The sequence below is a fragment of the Rhinolophus sinicus genome, chromosome 17 (genome assembly GCF_057876585.1).
Source record: "Rhinolophus sinicus isolate RSI-liver-muscle chromosome 17, RSI-T2T, whole genome shotgun sequence".
NCBI lineage: Eukaryota > Metazoa > Chordata > Mammalia > Chiroptera > Rhinolophidae > Rhinolophus > Rhinolophus sinicus.
Window position 1 is genome coordinate 76492206 of NC_142517.1, and position 11919 is coordinate 76504124.

The window sequence follows — 11919 nt, forward strand, 5'->3', positions numbered from 1 at the left end:
ATTACTGTGTTTCCCCAAAAATGAGACCTAGTCGGACAATCAGCTCTAATACGTCTTTTGGAGCAATATACAACCCGGTCTTGTATTATATTATATTATATGAGAACCAGTCTTATATTATAGTAAAATAAGACCGGGTCTTATATTAATTTTTGCTTCAAAAGACGCATTAGAGCTGATTGTCCGGCTAGGTCTTATTTTCAGGGAAATATGGCAGTAAGTGACAATCTCCTCATACCTCTGTTGATAGCATCAAGGATACTGTAACTGAAAAGAACCTGGAAAATGGCTTTCATTTATTATGTGAGATGTGGCAACATCTATTAAATTTTGTAATTGTTCTTTTATGTAGCACTCATGCTGACAGATTTAGCCCACATGTCATTCTGTGTTTCTACATTCAGACTTCTTTTTCCTTATAAGCAAGCTTTTAACAGAGTTGTTCTTTTTAGAAAAAATAAAGCCTTAGCTAAGAGAAAATATTTGTGTGTTTGGAACTTGAACATCTGTATTCAAGCACAGACCACACTTATTATTTTAAAATAGAAATTGATGTTGACAGCTCATTTCTCCCCCACTGGTAGTCAGTAAAATGCCTATCTTATGGCACTAATTTTAGAGATAAAACTTTGTTTGAAATTAGTTAAACTAAAGATCATAAACTTCAAGGAGAGAAAATATATTGCTTGGTCCTCAGAGTTGGATACAGTATGTGTTGATGACAGAGGCCCCATTCTAGGGTAATTCTGGGAGAGTTAACACATTAAAAAACAGACCACATATAAATTAAAAGTAGTAACACAATGTGTTTCTAGTTGTTTCTTATTAGGGGAATTTTGCTGAAGATAAAAATATTTTCTTCTTGAAATGCTACCTTATATTTTTATAACTCATGTTGAGTCTTTTCTCTTTGAAATTTACTTAAATGTTTAACCTATCTGAAATAATGTGTGAATAGGAAAGGGATCAGAGGTTTTGAAGGACATGATCATGAAAAAAGTTATCATTGGCAATATACATCACCTATATCTTAGCCTGATAGAAAGAGGGAGAATTTGAGATTTCTTAGTTGTTTGTTTCTATCCCTGTACACTCTGCTCCTGGTTCATTTGAGTTCAAGTTTAATTTCTAACATTCTAAATGAAGTTTGTACCCAAAAATGTGATGGATGCTGAGTGGGACAAAAATACACTAATTAATTTGATAAAAATTGAACCAACATTATTTGGGTGTCTACTGTAAGGCATGGTCTCTTCTCTTATGTAGATTAAATTCCTATTGGGGCATAAAGGTTTTATAATAAATGATTTACAAACATTGCACAGTCAAGTGCTAAAACATGAAAAAACTGTAGGAAATTAGAAGAAAATATCAGGTTTTAGACTTGGAGATATATATGTATTTTTTTTTGTAGGAGTTGGGAATGTAGTTGTATTTTGAAAACAAATATAATTTAATAGAGTAGCGAAAGAGAGAGGGCAGTCCAAGAAAAGTTATTGGTGTGAATAAGAGGGCAACTAAGTAAAATATATTACCAGGGAAACAAAATATATCATCCAGATGTGTACAATTGACAGAAAATCACATGATAAGTTAGAGAGGATTGTGAATACAGCCCTGCTGCTTTTTGAATAGTTAATCCTTTCTATAGGGTCACTTCATATATATATATATACACACACATACACACACATTTCTCAAAGCTCATACTTATTTTTATCATTAAGAATTTTACAGTGGTGGACTTTAGTGTGAGCTTTCATCATTCATTATAACAGATAATCAGAAATCCCTTTCTATTTAGAGGTTCAGTCTTTTATAGGTCAGGGGACTATTCAAGAATATATTTTTAAATTTCCTCCTACTTCATTTATTTTCATTTCTAGAACTTCTATTAAAATGATAGATTGATCCTGTAATTTCTTTGTTTTTTTCTATATTATTGTTCATATTTTAGTTCAACAATCTGATTTTCTTGACTTTATCTTGTATTTATTCTAATAATAATTTATTGTGGTTATCTTATTCTACGTTTGGTGTTGTCACACAGCAGCCTAGCCGCTTGTCCCTACCATCCTTTCCTTAGGGAAAGAGGGTTGCAGGTTGTCCCTCTTAGGGGTTGAGTTTTATAGGTCTCCTCTCTTGGTCCCAGTATGCTGGGTCTGCGGTCAAAGACGAGTAAGATTCCTCAAGGGAGGGACGACTTAAGCCAGACGGGACCCCAGGGACCCCCATGAGTTAGCCTCTGAAACAAGGAAGGGCTACCCCTCCTCCAATGTTTCTTGGAAGCTGCTGACGCATGCTTCAAATGTCCAGCACCCTATTGTGCTGAGGAACGTTAATTGAGCGAAACTGCCTCGCTCCCGCTTAGCTCATGGGATAATTACCTTGAGAGACCTGCTCCCCCAGGGGTTGTACACACCGCACCTTGGTCATGCAGGGACAGCATGCACAGGTTGCTTTGGGACAATATGATTGGATATTGGAAACATGCTGATTGTATTAGTGATGTAAGAGTTTTACAGACCCTGCCCAGAATCATGTAATGCCTATTGTAAAAAAGCAATAAATACCCACGACGACCCGATTCGGGGCTCCAGTCTTTTGAGGCTGTGAGTCCCTTGGTCCTCTGTGGTTTCTTTGCATTCAGTGTCTCTGGTCTCTTTATTTCTATAATAGAATTTAGCTCCTGCCGCCTCCCTCGCTTTCCCACTGCTTGTGTTGTGCAGGACGCAACATCTGGCGCCCAACGTGGGGCTCGAGGAGAGAAGAACAACTAAGAGTTGTATGGTCTGCAGATACGGTTGAGGGGCCTCTGAGCATCCGTCGCGCGACAGCTACCTGGTAAGGGGGTAGTTTTATGGACTCAGAGTATTAAACCAAGGTTATTCAGAGGAAGTAATTAAATACTTTTCAATCTATCTTTGAGTGACAGTGCGTGGAAGTGTGTGTGTATGGTTATGGTCCCACGATCTTCGTGATTACGGGGCTTGAATGGGCTCGTCACCGCGGTTCCGTCACTCTGTCATACGGCATAACGGCTACTTGGGGGTTTCCCCAACCTGGACCGGGGTTTATACGGTTGAGCCTTAGCCAAGACAGGTGCTAAGTTCCCGCGAGGGGAACGGCCGGCCGAGCATCAGAGTGGATATTGAGTGAAAGTTTCTTTTCTTTTCCTTCTTGTATCCTTCTTGTGGGAAAGAAAAAATGGGAAATTCAGAAAGTAAGTATAGACCTTATATTTGCCTGCTGAAGCAGTTGCTTAAAAAAGGACAACATAGGGCCTCAGAAAAGAAATTGGAAGAGCTTCTCAAAGTAATTGAGGTCCATTGCTCTTGGTTTCCTACCCTGGGAACCTTAGACTTAGATAAATGGGAAGCAGTTGGTCAAGATCTCCGTGATCTCCATGCCAACGGAACTTCGTTTCCAAGTTCGATCTGGGAGACTTTTGAACTAGTTCGGTCAGTTCTAGAACCACTACAGACAGACTCGGAAGAGGAAAGGAAAGATAGGGAAGGTAAGAGAGATTCACCAAAGAGAACTAAAAAGAAAAAAGAAGATGAGGGGTCAGAGTCTAATTCCACTATAATCCCTCGAAATCTTTATCCTGATCTCGAGGAATGTTTCCAGGAGGAGTTTCCCGCTCCGTTCTGGCCTCCACCACCTCCATGTGCTGATCAGATGTGGCAACAGCCTAAGACTTGCTGTAATACCAATAATCCATTTATTCAGAACAATCCGTTTGCTCAAAAGCCTCCAGCAATAACAGCTAAACAATTCAGCTTCAAATTGTCAGCCTTAGAGCAGGGCATACATCAGGCAAAAATGGCTGGAGATGTGGATGCTCTTAATTTTCCAGTGATTTTCAGACAAATTGAAGCTCCTGGTCAAAATAACCCAGATGGAATCCATGAGGCAGTGTATGAGCCTTTTCCTTTTAAATTGCTTAAAGAGTTAAAACAGGCAGTATTACAGTTTGGGACTACTTCTCCCTATACTGTTGGCCTTGTTAGAGGTATTGCTGATGGCCACAGAATGATTCCAGCAGACTGGCAGGCCTTAGCTCAAACTTGCCTTACTCCTGCACAATTCTTGCAGTTTAAAACTTGGTGGATCGAAGGGGCTGAGAATAGAAAAAGACAAAACCAAGCTCTTAACATTAATATTACTGCTGATCAGCTTGTTGGCAAAGGCCACTGGGCACCAACCCGTAATCAATTAGATATGCAAGGAGTTGCTATAGAGCAACTTAAACAAATTTGCCTTGCTGCATGGAAAAAGATTAAAGTAGAAGGAAAAACTCATTCCTCCTTTCAAAAAGTTCTTCAAGGACCTCAGGAGCCTTATTCCGATTTCCTGGCTCGACTCCAGGAAGCCATTAAAAAACAAATTACTAATCCTGTAGCTGCAGATGTGATCCTTCAGATTCTGGCATATGAGAATGCTAATAAAGATTGTCAAAGAGCCATAGGGGCACAAAAAGGAAAGACAGATGCAATGGGGTATTTGCGCTTGTGCCAAGAAGTAGGGACTGAGGATCATAAGGCAACACTATTGGCTAATGCAATTACCGGTGCTTTTCAAAAAAGGGATAAGTTTTCTGGCACTTGCCATAATTGTGGAAAAACAGGACATACAAAAAAAAATTGCAGGGTTAAAAGTAAAAACAACCCTCAACCTCCTCAGCCCACACCTTTTCAAGGTGCAAAACAGCCTGGATTGTGTCCACGCTGTCAGAAAGGAAATCATTGGGCCTCCGCTTGCAGATCTAAATATCATAAAGACGGCACTTTGCTTCAGGGAAACGGGAAGCTGGGCCAGCCCCAGGCCCAGACAACAACCGGGGCATTTGTGGGTCAGACAATCCCTCAACTGGGGATGTTTGCCAACCCAGCGGCACCACAGGATTATCACACGGTGCCGCCCCCTCAAAACTATCAATTGAACAATTAACTTCTGCCACTAAAGAGAGTGCTACAGTAGATGTTTGTACTGCTCAAAATATTTTATTACTCCCAGGGGAAACACCTCTCCGGGTGCCTACAGGCATTGTTGGACCAATTCCCAAAAATACGGTTGGACTCCTCCTTGGTCGTTCCAGCTTAACATCAAAAGGAGTTACTGTCCACACCGGAATAATAGACCCAGATTTTAAAGGAGAAATTCAAATTGTTATGTCTTCTTCAGTTCCATGGTCAGCAAAAAAGGGAAAAAAAGTTGCTCAGCTTCTCTTAATTCCATATATTCCACCCAATTTACGAGAAACTCAAAAAAGAACAGGAGGATTTGAAAGTACAGGTTTAGCAGGAACATTCCTGGCAGAAAAAATTTCTAGCATTCGTCCTTTATGCCACATTAGCCTTCAAGACAGAAAATTTTTAGGACTTATGGACACAGGTACAGACGTCTCCATCATTTGCTCTCAAGATTGGCCCACAAATTGGCCTACCCAACAAGCCGACATAAATGTTGTTGGAGTTAGAAAAATTTCAAAATTGCTTCAAAGCACCCATATCCTTCCTTGCCTTGGGCCAGAAGGACAAAAAGGATTTTTGCAGCCATATGTTGCTGATATTCCAATAAGTTTATGGGGTAGAGATTTACTTTCTCAATGGAGAGCAGAAATTGTTATTCCCCCAGGACAATATAGCCCTCAAAGTCAGCAAATGATAAAACAGATGGGGTATCTACCAGGACAAGGTTTAGACAAATTTAATCAGGGCATTACCCAACCTCTCCAACCTGTACTACAGGTGGACAGAAAAGGGATAGGATTTCATTCACAAGATCAACAGCCTTTTTGTTAGGGGCCGCTGTCGCTGAGCTAAAAACTCCTTTAGCTCTTAAATGGATAGATAATAAGCCTCATTGGATTAAACAGTGGCCCCTTTCTAAGGAAAAATTAGAGACATTAATGAAAATGGTACAGATTCAATTAAAACAAGATCATATAGAGTCTTCCACTAGTCCGTGGAATTCCCCAGTATTTGTTATAAAGAAAAGATCAAAAAAATGGAGAATGCTCACAGATTTAAGAGTAGTTAATTCTTTAATTGAACCCATGGGTCCACTTCAACCTGGCCTTCCTCAGCCATCCATGATTCCAAAAAATTGGCCGTTGGTAGTCATAGACCTACAAGATTGCTTTTATTCAATTCCTTTACATCCTGAGGATTGCCCTAAATTCGCATTTTCAATACCATCTTTAAATAATAAAAAACCAATTAAGAGGTATCAGTGGAAAGTACTCCCTCAGGGAATGCTAAATAGCCCTACCATTTGTCAATTTTATGTGGCTAGAGCTGTTGCTCCGGTCAGAAAAAAATTTCCAGCCTGTTATATCATTCATTATATGGATGACATTCTCTGTGCTGCGTCCTCCCCAAAAGTCCTTGCAGATTGTTTCAAACTGTTGCAAGAGCAACTTGAGATGACAGGACTCTGCATTGCTCCTGATAAAATTCAAACTACAACTCCCATCAAATATTTGGGAGCTATCTTGGACAGACAAACGATTAAACCTCAAAAGGTACAGATCAAAAGAGATCAAATTTCCACTTTAAATGATTTACAAAAATTGTTGGGAGATATTAATTGGTTACGTCCCACTCTGGGAATCCCAACTTATGCGCTGAATAATTTGTTTAGTCTTTTACGGGGTCCTTCTCAATTAAATAGTCCCCGTACTTTAACTCCTCAGGCTTGTCAGGAGTTAAAATTAGTAGAAAAAAAAATTCAAGAAGCTCAGGTTCAGCGCATAGATCCCTCTCAACCCTTACAAATTTTAATTTTTCCCACTCCTCATTCACCAACCACAGTTATTGTCCAACAAAATGACCTTGTGGAGTGGTTGTTTCTGCCTAATAATTTTGTTAAATCTCTTCCAACATACTTAGAGTTAATTTCAGAACTTGTTTCTCGAGCTCGAACCAGAGTTCTTCATTTAAATAAAATAAAAGCCAATAAGATAATAGTTCCCTTTAAAAAACAACAAATAAATCATTTAAATATTCATTCTGAAGTTTGGCAAATTGCTGTTTGTGGATATTTCGACATAATTGATAATCACTATCCTAAACATAAATTGTTTCAGTTTCTGTTAAAAACTAGTTGGATTCTCCCGAAAAGGTTAAGTTCAGTTCCTATTTCCCAAGGGAAAACAGTTTTTACTGATGGGTCCAGTAATGACAAAGCTGCTATTGTTAGTGAAGTTGACCAACAGGTTATTCAGACTAATTGTACCTCAGCCCAGAGGGCAGAATTAGTTGCAGTTTTAACTGCTCTGCGGGAGTGTGGTGAGCCTTTAAATATTGTCTCTGATTCTGCTTATGTTGTACATACAGTACAAAATATAGAGACGGCGCTTCTGTCTAACAACTCTAATCCGTCTCTCCAGTTTCTTTTTAATCGACTCCAACAAATAGTTAAAAATAGACAACATCCATTTTTCATCACTCATATACGCGCTCATACTCCCCTCCCGGGACCTTTGACGCGTGGCAATGCCATTGCTGATTCTTTGGTTGCTAATGTATTAGTTACCGAGGCAACCAAATTCCATTCTTTAACCCATACCAATGCTACAGGTCTTCGGGCTCGGTTCCCAATTACCTGTAAACAGGCCAAACATATTGTTCAAACTTGCCCAACTTGTCAAATTCTTAATGCTCCTCAAAAATGCCCAGAAGGGGTTAATCCCCGAGGCTTAGTACCCAATGATATTTGACAGATAGATGTAACCCATGTTGCTTCATTTGGGAAATTGTCATTTGTACATGTCACAATTGACACATCTTCTGAATATATCACTGCAACCGCTCAGAGTGGTAAAACTACAGGACACGCTTACAGACACTTGTTAATTTGTTTTTCTGTTATGGGACTTCCCAAAGCCATTAAAACAGATAACGGTCCTGCTTATACTAACAATAAATTTACCAAATTTTGTAAACAGTAAAATATTCACCATACCACTGGAATTCCTTATAATCCTAAAGGTCAAGCCATTGTGGAGCGAGCTAATTATACTTTAAAAAAACAATTACAAAAACAAAAAGGGGGAGACAAGGATCCTCCGCAGGTGCAATTAGCCAAAGCTATGTTCACTTTGAATTTTTTAAATTTTTCTGGCTCTAATAATATGGAGCCTCACCTTGGACACACAGCTGCAGAAAGACATTTTAATAATCTCCATAGCCCTAAGGCTTTGGAAGATGTGCCCATTTGGTGGAAGGATATCCAGACTAATCAATGGCATTTAGGGACTCTGTTAACATGGGGACGAGGTTATGCTTGTATTTCTCCAGGATCAAAAGAACGTCCTCTGTGGGTGCCAAGCCGGTGCATTAAGCCATATCATGGAATCCGATCCCTCGCAGAACATGACAATCAACACGCTGGTCCAAACCTTGGATGCTGTTCCTCCGCCGAATGTGATCATCACTCGCCGGATGGGATCTCCACCGCTGACCCAGGTGTACGCGACCCACCGATACATGGCACCGAGCGACCCCTACCGGTGGATGAATCGCTTCATGGGCTCCCGTCATCAGGCTCCGACCTCCCCGGCTCCTCCAGCCCCTGTGGTGGTTCCGCAGCCGAGATGTCCATCAGGCCAGACGTATCCGCCGCCGGCATCTCCTCCCAGTGAGGCATCTTCATCATCTGAGACATCGCAGCCGAGGGTTCCACGTATCCGGATTCTTAGAGCTCCTCCTAGACGCAACCCGCTGCCTACTTGGAAGCAGATTAAGAAATTGTCCCGAGAGGCAGAGAGAAATCTTATAGTGTTAGGAATGCCGAGAACAGCCTCCAACATGCTTATCTCCATGATGGCTATTCTCATGGCTGTAAGTTTCCTTCCCATAGGTGTTAAAGCAGAAAACTTCACATATTGGGCTTATGTTCCCAATCCTCCATTGCTGACACCTGTAACTTGGAATGATGCGCCTCCTCTGATTTATATAAATGATAGCTCCTGGTTCCCAGGACCAGAGGATCAGAGAGGTCCAGAATTTCCTGATGAAGAAGGCAGAGAATTTAATCTCACCAAAACAACTGCCTTAGGATTTGTTTATCCTCCTCTTTGCATTGGTCCTATCCCTCCTTGTATTCCGACAATGGATCAAGTGTGGGTCACCCCTAAGGGTGAAGGGACTGAGTCCTATAGGGACTTGTTCATGCTTTCAGGAAAAGGATTTCAGACTGAAGGGTTGAGTACCCATCTGTATCCTCCTCCCATTTCTACTTGTCCTCAAGAGAAGTGGGCAGCCAATCATTCCCGTATTCATTGGGAAAAATGTAGAGGAAGTTTTGATAGAGTGCTAGCTCGAACTTCCATAGGCACAATTGTTGACTGGGGACCTTTTGGGATCGCTATGCACACCTGCTTTTCAGGAAGGTGCTCTGAGCCCCAGTCTCTTAAAGACCAATTAGTGTTAGGAAAATTTCCAAAAATAGTTAAAACTCCTTATGATCTGTCCATTTATTGGATAGATAAAGTTCTGGCCCCACCTCAGTTAAAAATGATTTCTCCCATTAGGGGTCCAGTGCAAAAGACCTTGTGGAAGGTGGCCTTGGCTTTAGCGCCTATTGGCATTTGGAATGGAAATTTAACCAAGGATAATAATAGACAGTACACCTTTAATTTTATAAAATCTCAAAAGCTTAATTTGCAAGCTTGCCTTAAATTGCCTTATGTTTTCCTGATTGGAAAATTTACTATAGAAAATTCCCTTAGCCTTGTTGAATGTTTTCATTGTCGTTTGTATACTTGTATAGATTCCTCCATTTATAATTCCTCAGAAGATAAAATTATGATTTTAAGAAAAAGACGGGGTCTATGGATTCCTGTCCGAGCCCCTAGAGTATGGGAGGGATCTCCTACTGTTCATATTGTTCTTCAATTGCTTCATAAGATTGTTCATCGAGCAAAAAGGTTTATTGGATTGTTAATTGCTGCTATAATGGGAATAATTGCTGTAACCACGGTTGCTGCTGTTTCTGGTGTCGCTTTACACCAGACTGTTCAAACTACTGAATTTGTACAACAATGGCATGAAAATGCTAGTAGAACTTGGAATCAACAGGTTAGGATAGATAAAGAAATTAATGTCAGATTAGTAGATTTAGAAACAACAGTAGTTTCTCTTGGTGATCAGTTAGAAAATTTACGTACTATGATTTCTCTTAAATGTGATTGGAATGTAACCACTTATTGTGTAACCCCTTTTGATTATAATCAAACTCGTACTCCTTGGAATGATGTTCGTGCTCATCTTTTGGGGCACATGCCTAATCTCACTGTAAATATTGCACAATTACAACAAGAGGTTGATCAAATGTCTAGTGCTAAGCTTCAACTTTTACCCGGAGAAGATGTTTTGTCAGCTGCTGCGGATGGATTGTCCTCCCTGAATCCGGTTAAATGGATAAAAAACTTGGGTGGTGGGTTTATTGGTGTTATTGTAACACTGATTATTGTATTCTGTTTGTTTTGTTTAGTCTTCGGATGCGGACATGCCTCCCTCCGAAAGGCATTGAATGAAGAAACGGCACGGTCTGTTTTTCTCACATTACAAAAACAAAAAGGGGGAGGTGTTGTCACACAGCAGCCTAGCCGCTTGTCCCTACCATCCTTTCCTTAGGGAAAGAGGGTTGCAGGTTGTCCCTCTTAGGGGTTGAGTTTTATAGGTCTCCTCTCTTGGTCCCAGTATGCTGGGTCTGCGGTCAAAGACGAGTAAGATTCCTCAAGGGAGGGACGACTTAAGCCAGACGGGACCCCAGGGACCCCCATGAGTTAGCCTCTGAAACAAGGAAGGGCTACCCCTCCTCCAATGTTTCTTGGAAGCTGCTGACGCATGCTTCAAATGTCCAGCACCCTATTGTGCTGAGGAACGTTAATTGAGCGAAACTGCCTCGCTCCCGCTTAGCTCATGGGATAATTACCTTGAGAGACCTGCTCCCCCAGGGGTTGTACACACCGCACCTTGGTCATGCAGGGACAGCATGCACAGGTTGCTTTGGGACAATATGATTGGATATTGGAAACATGCTGATTGTATTAGTGATGTAAGAGTTTTACAGACCCTGCCCAGAATCATGTAATGCCTATTGTAAAAAAGCAATAAATACCCACGACGACCCGATTCGGGGCTCCAGTCTTTTGAGGCTGTGAGTCCCTTGGTCCTCTGTGGTTTCTTTACATTCAGTGTCTCTGGTCTCTTTATTTCTATAATAGAATTTAGCTCCTGCCGCCTCCCTCGCTTTCCCACTGCTTGTGTTGTACAGGACGCAACAGTTTGGTTTTGATTTACTTTTTGAAATTTAAATAATTTTCACAAAGTGTTGAATTTGTCTTACTCTAAAGTCAAAACTCCTCAGGAAGTAAAATGAGATCTACAGATTGATCTTGTTTCTACCCTGCTTTCTCTACCTTGTTCTGGTCCCATCTCATATGTAGTCACTATCATTCCATTGTTACTCCTTATAAGTAAAAGCATAGGCTTGTGTCTCTCTGTGTGTAGATATAACAAGACAAAGAGTCTTATCATCCCACATCTTACCAAAAATTATAAAATTAGTTTTTTATATGTACTGTTCTATACCTTGATTTTTTCCTCTCTACTCTAATCTGTAGATATTGTCATATTAATAGAAGGAGAGCATTTTTCATTCTTATTATGGGTGCATTGTCCTCCATGTAAACCATGTTTTCTAACCTCAGCACGATTGCTGTTTTGTACGACATCGTTACATATTATGAGGGGTTTCCTGTGCAATGTTGGAAGTCTCCTAAAATTGTCAAATGTCCCCCGAGGAGCAAAATAGTCACTTAGTTAGAAAAATGCATGGAGATACACCATGGTTTTGTTATTGTTGTCGTTGTTTTTCAGTAGCTCCCCTATTATTGCACAAGTG

At 40.5% G+C, this 11919-nt stretch overlaps 1 pseudogene across 1 annotated transcript; it reads left to right on the top strand.

Moving 5' to 3' along the window:
* Positions 1-2038: 2038 nt before the first annotated feature.
* Positions 2039-11194, top strand: LOC148754816 (endogenous retrovirus group K member 18 Env polyprotein pseudogene; annotated as a pseudogene). Its single transcript, XR_016019632.1, has 2 exons — positions 2039-2844; positions 8307-11194. The product of XR_016019632.1 is annotated as an endogenous retrovirus group K member 18 Env polyprotein pseudogene (transcript).
* Positions 11195-11919: the final 725 nt, after the last annotated feature.